The following is an 18,906-nucleotide window of genomic DNA, read 5'->3' on the forward strand; positions in this document are numbered from 1 at the left end:
GTCATTAAATCCTTTCATTCTTCCATTTCGTACACATAAAACTTACACCTCTACAGCTTAAATTTAATTTTTTTGTTTGATTTACTAGAAATATGGAGCTAAATAGTATTAAAAATGCCAATCTCATATTTGTTTGATTTTGAGAAAACTTTGTATTTGCACCCCATTTCCTTTTTGATATGATCTCCATTTGGGCCAGCTGACTTGACCCCTGAAAAAGAAAAAGAAATCTTTTTCTGCTGGCATGTGATATTTATTGTAAACTACATTTACAGGCTACTAAGTACATTATAGAATGGAATTTAAATAGTTTTAAAGCAGATCCTATCAATTTTCTTGGTGTACTGGATTTAGGTATCAAGAATACAGGACTACAGGGGTTGGACAATGAAACTGAAACACCTGTTAATTTAGTGTGGGAGGTTTCATGGCTAAATTGGACCAGCCTGGTAGCCAGTCTTCATTGATTGCACATTGCACCAGTAAGAGCAGAGTGTGAAGGTTCAATTAGCAGGGTAAGAGCACAGTTTTGCTCAAAATATTGAAATGCACACAACATTATGGGTAACATACCAGAGTTCAAAAGAGGACAAATTGTTGGTGCACGTCTTGCTGGCGCATCTGTGACCAAGACAGCAAGTCTTTGTGATGTATCAAGAGCCACGGTATCCAGGGTAATGTCAGCATACCACCAAGAAGGACGAACCACATCCAACAGGATTAACTGTGGACGCAAAAGGAAGCTGTCTGAAAGGGATGTTCGGGTGCTAACCCGGATTGTATCCAAAAAACATAAAACCACGGCTGCCCAAATCACGGCAGAATTAATTGTGCACCTCAACTCTCCCGTTTCCACCAGAACTGTCCGTCGGGAGCTCCACAGGGTCAATATACACGGCCGGGCTGCTATAGCCAAACCTTTAGTCACTCATGCCAATTCCAAACGTCAGTTTCAATGGTGCAAGGAGCGCAAATCTTGGGCTGTGGACAATGTGAAACATGTATTGTTCTCTGATGAGTCCACCTTTACCGTTTTCCCCACATCCAGGAGAGTTACGGTGTGGAGAAGCCCCAAAGAAACGTACCACCCAGACTGTTGCATGCCCAGAGTGAAGCATGGGGGTGGATCAGTGATGGTTTGGGCTGCCATATCTTGGCATTCCCTTGGCCCAATACTTGTGCTAGATGGGCGCGTCACTGCCAAGGACTACCGAACCATTCTTGAGGACCATGTGCATCCAATGGTTCAAACATTGTATCCTGAAGGCGGTGCCGTGTATCAGGATGACAATGCACCAATACACACAGCAAGACTGGTGAAAGATTGGTTTGATGAACATGAAAGTGAAGTTGAACATCTCCCATGGCCTGCACAGTCACCAGATCTAAATATTATTGAGCCACTTTGGGGTGTTTTGGAGGAGCGAGTCAGGAAACGATTTCCTCCACCAGTTTCACGTAGTGACCTGGCCACTATCCTGCAAGAAGAATGGCTTAAAATCCCTCTGACCACTGTGCAGGACTTGTATATGTCATTCCCAAGACGAATTGACGCTGTATTGGCCGCAAAAGGAGGCCCTACACCATACTAATAAATTATTGTGGTCTAAAACCAGGTGTTTCAGTTTCATTGTCCAACCCCTGTAGTTTCCAAACGAAGACTGAAAACAGGAAAATGGGTGGAATGCCCTGCATGCTATTCTTGAACAAGCTTGGATTAACAATAGGAAATGTACATAAAAAGATAAACTGGCATGCTGCATTTTTAACTGCTTTTAAATTCACCACCAATACAATATCTTAGGCAACAATAAAATACACCTTCAATGCAAATCATTATCTAACCAAAACAAGCAAATTCCTTAGCTAAAGAAAATAGTATGCTTTAATTTATACATTAGGAAAGGATAAGTCAAAGACAGCAAATAAAAAAAATTGTTGATTTCTACTTTATGTGTTATTTTGCCTTCATGAATTGGGAAATTAAAATGGCATAAATGTCACTGAGTATGCATTTAAATCTAAACTTTGCAAAGAAATGGGAAGATTGACAATTTAAGTCAAAGGTGAAAGTGTTCAACTATTCATATCTAGACTTTATATAATAACTGTCTAAACAATCAGCAAAGAACCCAACTTTTAGCAATTTGCATTGCTCAAGGACATTGCTCAGCTATGACAGTCTTCTTAGATTTAATAGAAATAGTTTGCTGCTTCAGCAAGCACAATCAAGTAAAAAGTGTTAACATTGCTAACCAAGAATGTCCAATTTAGCCTCCTTCTTCCTGTTCTGTTCCTTATAGTACACTCAAAATGTGTATATTTGGGTATGAAAAGGTACACACACACAGATTAGTTTAATACTCTCGAGACATAGAGTGCCCTTTCTCGCTCCATCTTTTCTAATCCTGGCAATTAGTGAGAAATAATTAATGATAAAACTGAAAAAGTTTAGGGCAGAGAGCCTTGAAGAGAGAGTTTTGCACCGTAAGCATCCAATCCCCCTCTCAAGGTCCTTAAGGTCCATTGCTCTCTGGCTCTGATCTGCACACAACTAGGAGAGACTTGAGCAAAAAGCTGTTGAGTCTACCGTTCTTCACTTCATTTTATCTTCTCCATGCACTATGTATAGGGTTTTATTTCTTATTTCTTGTCTACCCAATGGACTAAGATGCATTCACTTATCTAACTCTTACCCTTGCGAAATTAAACTTGCAGCCTCAAATATCAAATTCATGTACATCAAAAAGCTTGTGCACATGCAACCATATTATGAGAATCCACACATTAAAAATTTACCCCATGACATTTGTGTAAAAAGTATACATCTAAATCTGCCAAATTGATTCAATCTGGCACCAACCCATGTAACTAGGTTCCAAGCATCCCACTGTCTATCAAAGACTAGAAATATACAGAGGAGGAAACTGGCAAAATGAGCACAGGCTGTACTAAATGGCTCCAACTAAATCATGCACACAGGAAGAAATGTGAGTGCCACCAGTAGACTCCTGAAGTATTTCAAGTGTTATGAAACATCTACTGCACCCACAAGATAAGACATTGATTGCTTTACTTTATAATAGTCATTAAAAATCTGGTATAAATATAAAGCTGGTAAATGTGTTGTGAAGGAACTGTGCCTTGACAATGCAATGCAGCAGTGGTGCAGAAACAGAGGTTATGACCTTCTGAAAACACTTAGGGGCTACAGACAAGTATAATGAGGATTTGCATTTAGACTCAAGAGAAAATGCAATCTCATTCAAGGTTAAGGATGACCCAATGAACCTTGTAAAGACAGTAAAAGTTTAGGTAAAGACTTAAATTCCTCAGAAAAAATTAATATTTACCTATCTTTAAGCATCACTCTACAGCTATTTTTATATATGTATGTATGCCAGGCTGCACAGTTTTTTAACAGACAAACTGCTGAGGAAAAGTGATTCTGGAGCCAAAGTGGGATTAAAAAAAATATATAAATTACATTCCTGAGCACTTCTGCCCCCTAGTGGATATTCATAAAAGCTTGCTGCTGTACTGTGCAAAGAAGAGGGCAGCAGACGTACAATAGAAGAGGGACTGCTATGAGAACAGTCGAGGGGTTTCTGCTTATTGCACCACCTCAGCCTCCTGAAGGGTCGCTTTGATCTTTGCATACATTTAAATTCCAAAGAGGCAATAATCACTGAAAGGCTGAGAACGCTCATTCATTCATAAATGCAATAACTGGGATCCAAGTTTAAATTACAGACGGACTTGACATTTCATAATACTTTTGAGCAAATTGTGCTTTTCAAACCTTTTCAAACATTTTGTGTCAGATGTTTGAAAACTGCTTTCACAGCAAGGGTTTATGTGCCACCAGCAGTTAAAATGTAGTTTAGATCATGAAGTAGGTTATGAAGCACATCTGTTTGGTTAATCTTGTAGAAATCAGTCTTCATCAGAAAAGCACAAAAAATAGATCCAGGAAGACTAGTGATTCCAAACTGGAGATCAGAGGCAATATTTTTACTATTAAGAATGCTTGAAAATAATTTACTTAGTAGATAAGACTGATCATGTCTGTAGTTTGTCATTGTAGCCAGCAGAGGGCATCAGCTGTTAATGCAGTACATCAAAGTGATGCAAAACCATGGACTGTTGGTTGCCCTGTGGGTCACTGGCTGTGGTGAAGAATCTACAAGGAAACATTTTCTCAGTCTGTCCAGATACATCAGGTTTCAGATCCAGGAACATTCACAAAGTTTGATTCTGTCAGCTGTTTTATAAGCTTCAAGCCCCTTAAACTTGTGACACAAGTAAACCTACACAAACATGTTGTTGCCAGCATCATTGACAAACCAGAACAGTAGTTCAGTTGTATAAAAAGCTTCTTCAGTTTGTGGAGTAGAGGTGTAATGTTTTAATTAAACCAGGGAAGTCAAATTGCCTTCTACTTACGCTCTTATGACTGCCATCTCCTAAATGAATGAAGCTACACCAGCACTTCAGTGTTTTAGTAGTGAGATAAGGCACTGTTTTTCCTTTGTGAAACAATATGTGGATATGAATGAACATTTCTAAATACTTTTTTTTTTTTTAGATAATTCAATTAATGGATCTTTTGAAACACTTTTCATATACCTTTAAATCCACATTTTGTCAACTCATCCTTAACACACCATCCCCACAATAAAACATGGCAGTATTATGCTGTAAGAATGCTCACCTTCAGCACAAACTATAAAGCTGGTCATAGTGGCATGCAAATGGATGTTAATTCTAGGAGAAAATATGTGAGGCTGCAAGAGACTCACTTTTCAGCAATATAACCCTTAATTTACAGCCAACGCTAATATAGAATGGTTTATGGTAAAGTATAATTGTGTTCAAATAGCCCAGCCAAAGGCTGAACCTAAATCCATTTTTTTTTTTTTATCTGTGGCAAGACTCAAAAATTAAGGTTCAGACAGTTTCTTCAACCTGACCAAGCTCTAGCCTTTTTGAAAAGAACGAGCTAACATTTGTCTCGAAAGCCATTAGAAGCATTCCCTTAAAGCCTTGCAGCTGTAATTGCAGCGTTAAGAATGGCTACATAAAAATGCAAAGTGTATTGTTTTACTCATTCATTTAAAAAAAATAAAAGCCTTGCAGCCTTCAATTTCACAATTGTGTGCCACTTTACGTTTGTGTATCACCTAACACCCTGCTTTCAAAAGTTGAGCTTAGTGATTAAAAAAAGCTGGAAATTTTCAGTGGGTATGACTACATTTACAACACATTGTACCTTCTCTGAAAGAGTTGACTATTTGTGAGACAGAATCTAAGACTTTGTTCTTCTATTTAAAAAGAAATATGTGTAAAGTATTTTGAAAACAGATTCTTACATAGACCCTAACTAGGGATTGTAGAGAGTCAATACACATTAAATTAATTAAATTTACGATATGAAGGAAACTGATCAATGTTTGAATCATGAATAGCCTTTTCCATTGCTTAAAACCTCAGGCTCTTGAAAGCCCAGGGCAAGTTTCAACACAAATTCACTGAGGTCATTTCACCTTCACGTGTAATAGGTCTTTCCAGATTTCCCTGGGATTGTTAAAGGGTCAGGGTTGTGTGCAGTGAGACATGGCACCACAAGCTACAGTAATGGCACAGGTAAGCATACAAATGTATTGTTTTTATAGCATCAATTTGTCACAAAATGTTGTTTTAAGATATTTTTAGACAAGAAAGTAGACGTCTAAATGTCATCAGTGCAGTCAGTTCGTTAAGAATGAGCCTACTTTGAAATGTTCTTTCAGAGTTTTCGGAGCAGTGGAGCTCCGCTAACAGGCTGGCCTGGCTGCTAAGGTAAGCTAACTGGAGGGTTGGACTGAGATTTCCCTACTAAACGCTGCCTGATCTTGGCCCAGCACTCTTTGATTTACCGCTACCTGTTAATGGCAGATGCAAGTACATATGAAGCGTTTAGTAGGTATGTGTTGAATAACAGCAAGTACCAGAATATAAAGCTGAATATTTTCCACCAGAGAATTTTCAAATTTTAAGTTAATGTAGGTATTAATTATAAACTGTATCACCACAGTTCTGTGAGACAAATACTTTAAACACTGTACCGATGATCAGAGAATATATTTTCCATGTACAAAAATTAAATAAAAAATACACATTTCCCTAAGATTGCCTTTTGACATAAACCTAACTTAGTAGAGTGTGAACTGTATTATTTTTCATTGTTATACTTTTATGCAGATAGCTCTGCAGGACGTACCACAGTTGCAGGTTCAGATGCAGTTTGCCAGTGATCCTCTTCACCCTCTTGTCCTGCCATCATCTGCTCTACCATCTATGCCTATTCTAATTTATATAAATATTTGCTTATGATTAGATAGTCAAGGTATCAATGGACTGACCTGTTTTTTTATTATTCTTGAATAACAGTTATAATAAAAGCATTTTCTGTAGTTATCTGATATGAGTTTACCTGATGATAATTAAAAAAATAAATAAGTGTGTTACTTAGTGTTTAGTAGTTACTGTAGGTGTAAAGCAACAACTCTGGCTTGATGCAGTTTAGTAAAAAATTAAAACAGAAAATAATGATTTAAACGTTTCCTGCTTATGAATCAAGTGCAACTTAAGAAATAATGGAAGGAATTAATTAACTGTATAACTCCAAAACTGCTCATCTATTATCAGTTGAAACAAAAAACAAAAAATGCATTAGCTAAAAGTCTTTTAAGCGGAGTAAAAGAGTATAGCCATCTGCTGGATTAAATTATTCTAGTTTTGAAAAATAATGTTATGAACTTCCTTTATTCTAAATCTCGTTGGAAAAATGGAGCATAGCAATATGGGTACTTTTTTTATGATATAAAAAGGTGTAAAACTTATTAAAATGAGAAAGTAAGTACCTCGCTGGAAGCATGACAACCTTTCACAGAAAAACTCAAGTAACTAAACGTTACGCCAAAGGGAGATAAAAACATAACACAAGTACCTTCATTCATACCTGAAATCTCAGTATCTTAGAGAGCCCTCGATAAAGATTACCCTTGGTTAATTGGTGTCCAGCATTCCCATATTTGTCTTAAAAAGTTGAGAAACATCACCTGAACAAGTAAAAGAGAACAGTGAATTTAGTTGCATTTTCTAGCCATTTCGGTCACTACTAACACCTTAATATTATTGCCTAAAACCCAAAAAACAAATTAAAAACACCAGAATATTTTAACAATTCGGCACATTTGTTACAAACAGCGACTGACATTAGCGACAGTTTGGATGAAAGCAATTATGCGTGTTAATATTGTTAGCTACAAGAAAGCAAAGCTCTACATCAACTTACAGCCAATTTGCGATGAAATGAAACGGTCGTATTTATGAACTAACGTTTAAGGAAAAACCATGACGTTGAAAACAAGCGCAAACCCCAGCTGCTAGGCGGCTCTGGTTGCCTCTCACACAGGTGTACCTCATTAGGCAAACCCGCCTGTACGTAGTTGAACAGCAAAATGGAACAAATTGTTTTCTCTGGGATCTACAGATCCTTCTCAAAAAATTAGCATATTGTGATAAAGTTCATTATTTTCCATAATGTAATGATGAAAATTTAACATTCATATATTTTAGAGTCATTGCACACTAACTGAAATATTTCAGGTCTTTTATTGTCTTAATACGGATGATTTTGGCATACAGCTCATGAAAACCCAAAATTCCTATCTCACAAAATTAGCATATTTCATCCGACCAATAAAAGAAAAGTGTTTTTAATACAAACAACGTCAACCTTCAAATAATCATGTACAGTTATGCACTCAATACTTGGTCGGGAATCCTTTTGCAGAAATGACTGCTTCAATGCGGCGTGGCATGGAGGCAATCAGCCTGTGGCACTGCTGAGGTCTTATGGAGGCCCAGGATGCTTCGATAGCGGCCTTTAGCTCATCCAGAGTGTTGGGTCTTGAGTCTCTCAACGTTCTCTTCACAATATCCCACAGATTCTCTATGGGGTTCAGGTCAGGAGAGTTGGCAGGCCAATTGAGCACAGTGATACCATGGTCAGTAAACCATTTACCAGTGGTTTTGGCACTGTGAGCAGGTGCCAGGTCGTGCTGAAAAACGAAATCTTCATCTCCATAAAGCTTTTCAGCAGATGGAAGCATGAAGTGCTCCAAAATCTCCTGATAGCTAGCTGCATTGACCCTGCCCTTGATAAAACACAGTGGACCAACACTAGCAGCTGACACGGCACCCCAGACCATCACTGACTGTGGGTACTTGACACTGGACTTCTGGCATTTTGGCATTTCCTTCTCCCCAGTCTTCCTCCAGACTCTGGCACCTTGATTTCCGAATGACATGCAGAATTTGCTTTCATCCAAAAAAAGTACTTTGGACCACTGAGCAACAGTCCAGTGCTGCTTCTCTGTAGCCCAGGTCTGGGGAATGCGGCACCTGTAGCCCATTTCTTGCACATGCCTGTGCACGGTGGCTCTGGATGTTTCTACTCCAGACTCAGTCCACTGCTTCCGCAGGTCCCCCAAGGTCTGGAATCGGCCCTTCTCCACAATCTTCCTCAGGGTCCGGTCACCTCTTCTCGTTGTGCAGCGTTTTCTGCCACACTTTTTCCTTCCCACAGACTTCCCACTGAGGTGCCTTGATACAGCACTCTGGGAACAGCCTATTCGTTCAGAAATATCTTTCTGTGTCTTACCCTCTTGCTTGAGGGTGTCAATAGTGGGCTTCTGGACAGCAGTCAGGTCGGCAGTCTTACCCATGATTGGGGTTTTGAGTGATAAACCAGGCTGGGAGTTTTAAAGGCCTCAGGAATCTTTTGCAGGTGTTTAGAGTTAACTCGTTGATTCAGATGATTATGTTCATAGCTCGTTTAGAGACCCTTTTAATGATATGCTAATTTTGTGAGATAGGAATTTTGGGTTTTCATGAGCTGTATGCCACAATCATCTGTATTAAGACAATAAAAGACCTGAAATATTTCAGTTAGTGTGCAATGAATCTAAAATATATGAATGTTAAATTTTCATCATTACATTATGGAAAATAATTAACTTTATCACAATATGCTAATATTTTGAGAAGGACCTGTATAACTATGAAAAAGTACTAAACAAATCAATAGAAAAAGACAAATAAAAACAAAGTAGGTGCAATAAACTAGCTTGAAGCAGAAAGCTGTGTTGCAGTCTGTCAGTGCTGCTTTTGGATTTTGCTGCATTTACCTGATGGCAGCAGTTTACAGACTTTATTGAGAGGGTGTGAGGAGTCTCACGCCCTCTCAATGAAGTTTAAATGTCTGACCCCATGTTACTGCAGCCTCTCTGTTCCTGCACAGAGTCCAGCGTCCCTATAGGAATACTGGAATGACCTTTTCAGCTCCCCTCATTGTCCTCTGCAGGGCCAACTTAAATCAAATGACAAGTGTTTACTGTAGTTACATTATTTTTGAACGTATTAGTTGTGCATCCAGTTTTTTTAACTTTAATTGTAAAATGTGATAGCCAAACTTTGGTTCTGGAAATATTTTGACACACTTAGGGAACAAGTTGGTAGGTTTTCCTAAATGGAATTCAATATACAGATGAAAGAGTATGGCATTTTAAGAGAAGAATCACTATGGGTTCTGATATTCAGACATAAATTTTATAATATAAATTATATAATAATATATCAAGTACTGAGCATGCCAAAGTTATGTTCATGATACAGCCATCATTTATCAGCAAACGTTTATCTTTCTAACATTAGACTCATTATTGTCCACTGATAAATATACAACAGTTGTAAAAAGTGATAGTATAAAATGCTTTAACTCTTTGTTCTAGATAGATTTAAATACATTTTAGGGTAGTTTATTTTTTTTAATTTAAATTTTTCCAAATCAAATTCAAGTTAAAGGAAGTAAAGAAATCCTGCCTGGAGCTGGAAACAAATTAATTTACTTATACATGCGTTTTTTTAATCCTGGAAAGTCAAGCAGCAATCACCCACATATTATTCCCTACAAAATGTAACCATTTAAATATGGCTAAGCTAACCTCGTACGCTACATTTCCAGAAATAAAGTCTCCTGTTGTCATGAAAACACCTTCAAAGCTCAAATGCAGTATGTATTATGAACTATATTTGGTCTTTGAGGATATTCCTGTACTTTCTGTTCAATCTTGTGTGTAAAGAAAGACACTATATTTCTTGAGAGATGGAATAAAATGTGACTTTTAGAAAGACATTTCTTATTAAATTTCACTGCTCATTACAGTTTACTTTCAAAATATGGAGCAGCTTAGGTTGTCAAACAGACAGTAGTAGAAATTAGCTGTCATTCCTTTTGCTTGCAAGTTTCAAGCAAATTTCTTGAAAGGGATTTGCTCCTCACTAGATGTTCTGGACCTTTGGTCTTTCCTAATAATAAGAGTCGGACTTTTGAATATGAAGTTTGAGAAGCCCCTGTATATAGTCCATAGCATCAAAGTACATAGTACACATTGTAAAGGTTCACATTGTCCCACAGACATTATTTTGGCATCATGTCATGTACAGTACTGTGCAAAAGTTTTAGGCAGTGTGAAAAAATGCTGCAAACAAAGAATGTTTTCAAAAACTGAAGTGTTAATCATTTATGTTCATCAATCAACAAAATGCAGTGAACGAACAAAAAAGAAATCTAAATCAAATCAATATTTGGTGTGACCACTCTGCCTTCACAACATCAATTCTTCTAGGTACACTTGGACACAGTTTTTGAAGGAACTCAGCTGGTATGTTTTTTCAAACATCTTGGAGAACTAACCATCTTCTTTTAATGTAGGCTTTCTCACATCTTTTTATTTCTTCATGTAATCCCAGAAACACGCAATGATGTTGAGATCAGGGCTCTGATCTATGGGTGCCATACCATCACTTCCAGTAATTCTTGTTCTTCTTTACGCTGAAGATGGTTCTTAATGACTTTGGCTGTATGTTTGGGTTTGTTAACTTAGCATTTTGTAAATTGATAAAAATAAACAATCATCATTTATATTTCTGAAAGCATTCTTTGTTTACAGCATTTGTTTTCCACCTGCCTAAAACATTTGCACAGTACTGTATGTTTGCTTCTCTCCTCATGGTGTAGCAGAGTAAATCTACATCTTTGATTCAGGGGACCTGGGTTGTAATTCCGGTCACCCAAAAAAAATCTTTAAATCCCTCAAACCTGTACACATTTTGTAACATTACAAGCCTCACTCTGAACTTTCCATACATACTGTGCATCATGGTGTTGGAAACATCATGCAAAGGGCACAATTTTCTTCAGTGAGGACAAGGAATCTTTTCTGGCATCAAGGCACCTACATTTAAATTTTCTTTTCTTTACTTTTTTTTAATCAGGAAGCTAAAATATGTCAGCAAAGGTAGAAATATCCAAAATATTCCAATGAACTTAAAGGAATAAACATCAACAATAATATTTTTTCCACATTTAGTGTTACAATCATCATCTTGAACAGTTCATTCATATTGTGAAGCAGGGTTTTTAAGTGTACTACACAAACTAATCTGGTCCTTCATGAATAAGACCAAATTAAACTTTTTGGCCAAATGCAAAGCACTATGTGAGTAGCAAAACTAAAGCGGGAACATACTGTGCTTGACACACATCATAATAAAATCTGGATGATAAATCGTCTAGATCATCTTTAGGTGAGAGAACTAAAGATGATGTGTCTCACTGAAAAACCATAGAACCCAGATTCAAGTCATGACCACAGATCCTTTAATAGCTCTTTTACTACAAAGAATTTGCTAAAGATAGACGAAATTTGCATGGTGAATATGGTGAACATGCTTTTTTCCGCACAAACAAACCATCCGCCATCCAGGATAGGCTCACAATAAAGCTGCAGACTCTCCATAATGAAAGCAGTCAGTTGAGGGTGTTTGGGCATCTGATCAGGAGGCTCACAGGACACTTCTCTTTGGAGGTTTTCTGGTTACCTCCCTCTAGGAGGAGGCCGCTAAAACGACAATATAAGACTTCTGTCCTAGGAACCCCTTGGGAAGCAGTTTCCCTGGAGAGAGGCGTATATGGGTTTGTCTGCTGGACCTATTACCCCAGGACCTGGAAGTGGAAGACAATGGACAGACGGACGGACGGATGGACGGATGGATTGAGCTAAATACAGGACCATTCTGGCGAAACTCTGTTAGAGACTGCTAAATACTTGAGACTGGGATAGTGTTTCACCTTCCTGTAGAACAACAACCATGAGAACATTACAAGAGCTAAGATGAATTTATTTAAATCAAAGCTTGTTAAAGTGTTAAAATTGCCCATTTAAAATTCAGACTTAAATCCAATTTAGAATTTCTGGGAAGTCTTTTAAGCTGTTCCTCACCATTAAGTCTGATTGAGTTTGAGCAGTAGTGCATTCAAGACTGGATACAATGCCCCCAAAGTCTTCACAAAGTTTTCTCTCAATGTTATTGAAATGATGGACTTGTGTTCACATCTAATATGCACGGAATTTACTCCACTCTCTCAAGTGAATAAACAATAGAACAAACTACATAGAGAAAAAAAAAAAAATCTGTATTTAGGACCAATGATTTGAAACAGTATTTAAATGTTTCTCAACATCCCAGAGTGATTCTACATTTGTAAAACTAGATATGTATTAATGTTTGAGAATAGTAAAGTGCTGACTTAAAACAGGGAGTAAGGGCTCAGTAAATGTACGTGTGTGTTTCCCGCGGGGATGAGAGGGTCAGATTAAAGATTGATAGAAAAAAAATAGTCGCCAAATTCAGCCCTCATCTACCCCTTACCCCTACCCCCTAACCCCAGCCTGGGGTTTGAATTAATGTGTTTCTATTTTTGGCCCTCCCGTGTTTCCAGGGGAAACCTAATGACGCAATGACGTCAATGCAGGTCACCAGCAAGAAGCAGACCAGAGGAATTGAGTGGCTTCCATTAGAGGTTTTGCAGCATTTTCCAGGGACGGGGAAGGAGCTAGGCGATATTAACAGATTAGGATTGAGAAATGCACAGATCAAGAAAGTGAATAAATATGGAACGAAATGAATGGGAACCGATGCGACTGACGTCTGGGAAGAGAAATGATTGAGGGCGGGTGAGAGGGTGGAGGTGGAGGGGTGGCGGGGTTGGTGCTGAGGGGTCCCTACTGCTGCATATCAATGGGTGGCGTCCAAATTCCCAGGGATTATTTGAAAGGAAAATGGGGGGAAACGATGCACGCTTCCTCTGATCGGTGACGACTGGGTGAGCCTTTTCTATTTTAGTTACTATTGCAAGATTTGCTTATCGCTTAAGTGCGTAAAGCAACAAGCCGCCGTTCTGTTTTTGTCCTTATGAACAATTCGCTGTGTACTACTGACAAATGTATCCCCTCGTTTTAACGTTAGAGCATGAGTGGCCACAAGAGAGACGTGTTAATGTGAAAAGAAAAAACAGATTAGAGCCAAAGTGTTGACTTCCAGCGAGTTGACTGCAATTCTTCATGATTAACGCTCAGCTGTAGACGTGTTCCATCTAGTACACAACCTTACTGTTCGGATGCAACATCAACTCTGCATCCATCGATATATGATGGCTATATTTACAGCATTACCCCGAGGGAGAAACATCTATATCTGTAACTGCAATTCTTAGACGACTCACTTCAATTTGTGAAACAGAAGGAACACTCTGCTCTGCCATCTAATTGAGATGCCAGTCATCTAATGTGTCGCATCGTTTTAAACTGAAAGACATAAAAGATTCAGAATAATTTCAGAGAGAAACTGAGCTTGCTGATCTTCATTTACCAAGAGGTTACTTCTCATTGCCGGGCTGTGTGTGTGTGTGTGTGTGTGTGTGTGTGTGTGTGTGTGTGTGTGTGTGTGTGTGTGTGTGTGTGTGTGCGTGCGTGCGTGTGCGTGCGTGTGATTATGATGGAGGGGAGCAGTCATGCGTGTGTGAAGCCGCGTTAATTCTTTTAGCACGAAATGGCTCAGATTACACCAATTGCACGCGTGTGCACGCGCAAATGTTGCCCACTTTGCGGATATCAAGGCGTTGTGGCAACAAGTGTCAATTCGTGCGCAAGCAATCCAACCGTGGCCTATGCTTACCGTGTTAAAGCCCTAAAACGATTGAAAATGTATGATGTCTTTTTAGGATTTTGATGGTGTTAATGGCTGTTTTTGTCAGCAGCTGGGCTGCAATTTTCGTGCTTTTATTTATATATATATTTATTTATTTAGTCATTCTTATAAACTGGGCTCCAAGTGCAGGGCGTTCACCAAGCTGACAGAGCTGGTTTCAGCACCATGGACAGCACAGTGCAATTTTGGACCATGGCGAGTACTGCTCTTTTTATGATGTAAGGTTGTAATTACAGTTACTTAAACTTAGATTCACTACTTTGCTAAAATCAATAATAATAATAATTATTATTATTAGCATTATTAATAATTGTAATTGTTAGGGATGAAGACGGGACAAATGTGTGACTCTTTTTCTCTTTCATAAGATGCATGTGGTGAGGAAAGAGTGTGTTCAGATGATCCAGCCTGCTGGTCCCTATCCACCCTGTGTTTAAAGTATACACATATACACACAAAGGCCCCCTCATTCAGATGTGGCTGTGTACATCCTCAATACACACCACCTTCCTCATCAGATCTCTTTTAAGCCCATCTTCATGAACCAGTGCTTCACTGGAATATGAAATTTTAAGACTGTAGACCTGCACATTTACACTCTCAATTTTTAATATTTAATATTTACACTCTCAATTTAGGCTTTTGTTCTTTTCTTCTTTGGGAAATTTGAACAAAAAGTATCAAGTTATTTTAAATAATCCAGATAATCGTTTATGGTTAAAAACAATCTTAACAATTTAAAAATGAAATCAAAAATCTTGTAAAATATGTGTGATAAACTTTAGTGTGATATGCTCTGCATTAGATGTCATATAAGGTAGCAAAGGAATTTCTTACAAGTAAAAATCAAAATAAGGTGTGTTCTTTTACAGAGTGTACTTAAATTCATTAAAATGGTAAAAGAACAAAATAGGAGGTATGTAACTTAGAGCTAAAATAATTGCACATACATTATATTTGTAATCAATCCTCTCTGAAGTCAAGTGTCTCCTTAAACACATAATTAGTGTATCAACAGAATACATTCTAGCAACAGAAGTCAAAAAGTTATATTCACGTTATATATATTCAGTATACACTTATATTTTAACTATTGATTATGGTGAACAATATGATTTTACATATAAATGTAAGTATGGTAACAGTATAAAAAAAGCATTTTTTAATATATTGCAATGAAGAGCTTCATTTTAGATGTTTCGTGTAAGCATAAACCATTGAAGTTTTTGCATCAGTAGTATAGAGGCTCTGCAGGTTGTGGCATTGAACCTAAATACTTTAATTAGTAGAATGTTAACAGCAGCTATATTTGGGGATTATTTAATTTGTTATAACATGTCCAGGTATAATTGAAGGTTTTCTTTTGTTTGCTTGGACATGGTGGTGGCTGGATCTTGATGAAATGCTTTGACTGATAACGTGAGGATTCTAAGTAAAAGAAGAGGTTGATTTTTCATACTTAATTTGTCCCAGACCAGGAAAATGCAAAAATACAGTGAAAGTTTTATTTGTGTGTGTGTGCTTTCTGTTTAAAAACATTGCTTTTTATAGCTTTAATGTAAATTACCAATTTTAAAATAGTTGTGTTTGAAGCCAATCAGTGGGAGTAAATCTTCATCTTTTTCTGCAGTTTCTGCTAGTATAGGTAAAGCAGTTGCTGAATCAGTAATACAGTTCAGCAGACTTTGTGAAAACTTTGTGCGTTGAAAAAATATTAAATGGGCTTTAATAAAATTGATGATTCCGTGACATATTTTGTTTGGACTTGAAAATGGTGAACAATATTCTATTACTTGGTCATTGTGACGTCTGGGAACTGATACTGTCTGAGTAGATGACATCTCTATTTTTAGCCATGTGGGCTTTGGACTGTATTTAAGTGGAGAAGGGGGGTGTAAAGCTCATTTAACCTTTTAAGCAACCTTTTTTTTAATACTGTCTTTCTGTCGTACATTGGCAGCATCTGTTTCTATAGAGGATGTGGAGATTCATAAAGTTCTGTGGTGCTTCAGTGTCATCTCAGCTTTCAAACTGAAACATATTTCTTCTTCTAGAGCAACAGAAAATGTATTAGATGCATGTAAAAGAAGAAGCAAAATTGTAGTATTTTTGGAGACTATAAAATCCCTCAAAAATAAAACAAAAAAATGACACATCAGTCAAGATGCTGACTCATGCAGAATATAATAGAATACACACAACAGGCATAACAATAATAATAGGCGTCTCAACAACTAAGTTTAACATAGTCTCACATCCCAACATATAGTCCACACACCTCAACTTAAACATGTAGTGTTAAAATCTGAATAAATGAATGTTCTTGAAGTGGAATAATGGACAGCTTCAACACATAAACTGTGTTTTTGTGTGTAAATAAATTCAAGAATCGGGTTAATGTATTTCAACGAAACATATTTAATCTTTTGTTTTCTTTTATAAATTAATCCATCAGAAAAATTTTCATCCTTCTGGCATTCATTAGGAAAACAGAAACATTTCATGATGGTTTTTCAAGGAATGGCCTTTTTTGTAAGGTTCACACTCAGACTTTGTTGCACACTGTAACCATTAGAACCAGTCCATCAATATCCCTTCCAGAAGACGTCAAATGTAAACACAAGATCAAATCTGTTTGACTACATGCTGCAACCGAAAGCACCTGCAATCAAAACTAGCTGTATGAGATGAATCAATTAACTATATAAAAATACTGATTAATAATGAACTCCGCTATGAATTTTTGTAGCCAGTGGTTTTTCCCCTCAGCCCTTCCCCTTTATTAAGCATACAGGCAAAGAGTTCAAATTCATGATGAGCAATTCAACGTACAAAGGTCTGTTTCATGTATTATCTTTAGTCTGAGATTGCAGCCTATGTTGAGGCAGGAAGCTTTGAGGCATATGGCCATGAAGCTATGTGTTCTTATTCAAACTTGATCTAATTTAACAAGTACATTTGCACAAATTCTAATAAATTATATCTTATTGAGAAATTGTGTATAGGATATACATTAACTGAAAATGTTTATGGACACATTAAGGATAATTGAGTCTTGTGTGCTCAAATCTACCTGTCTTCTAAGTCACTGCAGATGTGCTAAATGTTCCTCTTCTTCCTTCAGGTCCTGATGACATCACTTCAGAAAAATACAACAACCCTATCAAACATTTGTCCGTTGTGGGTCTTTTTGCGGTCTGGGCTTGCTGTTCCTAAGGCAGTAGCCAGGAAGCCCTTACCCCAAAAAGTATCTGCATTGGACTCTGGCATCTAAAGTAGACGTCCTTCTTTCTTGGTGATGAAGCATCGTTTATCTCTTGCTGTGAGGAAGCTATTGATCCCCAAAAACAACTTGAACCAAGCTTGACTGAAGATGGTGTGGCTTTTGATTGACTTAGGGTGTTTCAAATAGGGTAAATCTGAAAGATGTGATGTAGGATGTGGCTGAACATACACTTTATCCAGAGCAACTAACATCAGAGTAATTTAGCCAAAAAGAATCAACGTAGAGAAGGAAACATTGAAAAACAGAAGGCAGAAGGCCTCACCTTCTTTGAATTTTTTTTATGGTTTGCCTTAAACCCTGAATTTTATGCTTTTATTTTGTTTGTTTTTCTTATGTTGCAAATATTTAAAATAGAGAGATTACTTTTGGAGATTACATCAAAAATCTTTCACTAATTGCCTTTATGCATTTATACAAATTTGTCCACTATGCCGCACTTTTTTAGTATCCAGTCTGTTATGTTTAGATTATAAAGCCAATCTAAACAGTAATCTTTCTAAAATACACACTACAGTCCCAAATACATGGCAAAAGAATCACAGAAGCCCCCCTTTGAAAGTACACAAACATGATACATGCAGTGAATGAAAAAGCTGTGGGAAAATGGACATGTTGCTTGAAGCCTTTGATGTACTACGTGTTGCATTAATGCAATTAGTTATCCGAAGCCATGAGCCTTGACCGTGGAGTTCATGTACATCAAAACCAGAGGCATTTTTGTGCTTGGACAAAGACTTTGTGACATCATTGTTCACAGTGCATAACATGCTCTGTATAAACGCTACACAAAAGCACCAGCGGTATTATTTTACAGAGACCACAATTAGGAACAGAAAATGGGTTATATTACAGGTCATTTTGTTTTGTAATAGCATTGCTTTCCATTTTTCTATCTTTGTATCATTTTATTTATTTATCTTTCCGATGGATTCATTCTCTAAAATCTTTAAGAGAAATCTAAAGATTCACCCACCTTACAAGCTTTCTGATTTTAGGTCTAAAAGAGAAACTCCAACTATTCTCACAAAAACTACACTTCATCCTGAATGACAGAGAACAGACCAGGTATGGGTGGAATTTTTTCTTTTTTTTTTACGTCACATCTGGTTGCCTGCAGCCACTAATAGCCAAACACGTTCCTCTAACTGGAGCTGGATATTCCCAGATTAAACAACGGCCCCTCTATCTGTGTGTCACACATCGCCCTGGGAAATAGGGCAATGACTCATCCATGTCATCAGATAGAAACGTGGGGTGTGGATGCACTTTTGCTCTTCTTCCTCTGGTAACAGAGTAAATTGATTTTCTAACCACAGGGAAAAGACCGAGGTTTCACTCTGTCTTTTCTGTCTACAATTTTGCTGCTTATCTGTTTTGTTTATCGATGGCTTTTTATATTTGGAGCTCATATAATGTTTTGTCGTTTAATTTTACAAATTCTGAGATTTTACTAATGAAGA

At 37.4% G+C, this 18,906-nt stretch overlaps 1 long non-coding RNA gene across 1 annotated transcript in view; it reads right to left on the reverse strand.

The window, feature by feature from the left end:
• LOC124883348 overlaps positions 1-7,447 on the reverse strand; it is a 152,169-nt gene extending 144,722 nt beyond the window's left edge. The window contains exons 1-2 of the long non-coding RNA XR_007042170.1: positions 7,340-7,447; positions 7,004-7,103 (exon numbers count right to left, since the gene is read on the reverse strand). This is a non-coding gene — a long non-coding RNA (uncharacterized LOC124883348). The remainder of the gene's footprint in view (positions 1-7,003; positions 7,104-7,339) is intronic.
• Between the last annotated feature and the right edge of the window lie 11,459 nt (positions 7,448-18,906).

Source organism: Girardinichthys multiradiatus, chromosome 17, assembly GCF_021462225.1.
Source record: "Girardinichthys multiradiatus isolate DD_20200921_A chromosome 17, DD_fGirMul_XY1, whole genome shotgun sequence".
In the NCBI taxonomy this organism is placed as follows: domain Eukaryota; kingdom Metazoa; phylum Chordata; class Actinopteri; order Cyprinodontiformes; family Goodeidae; genus Girardinichthys; species Girardinichthys multiradiatus.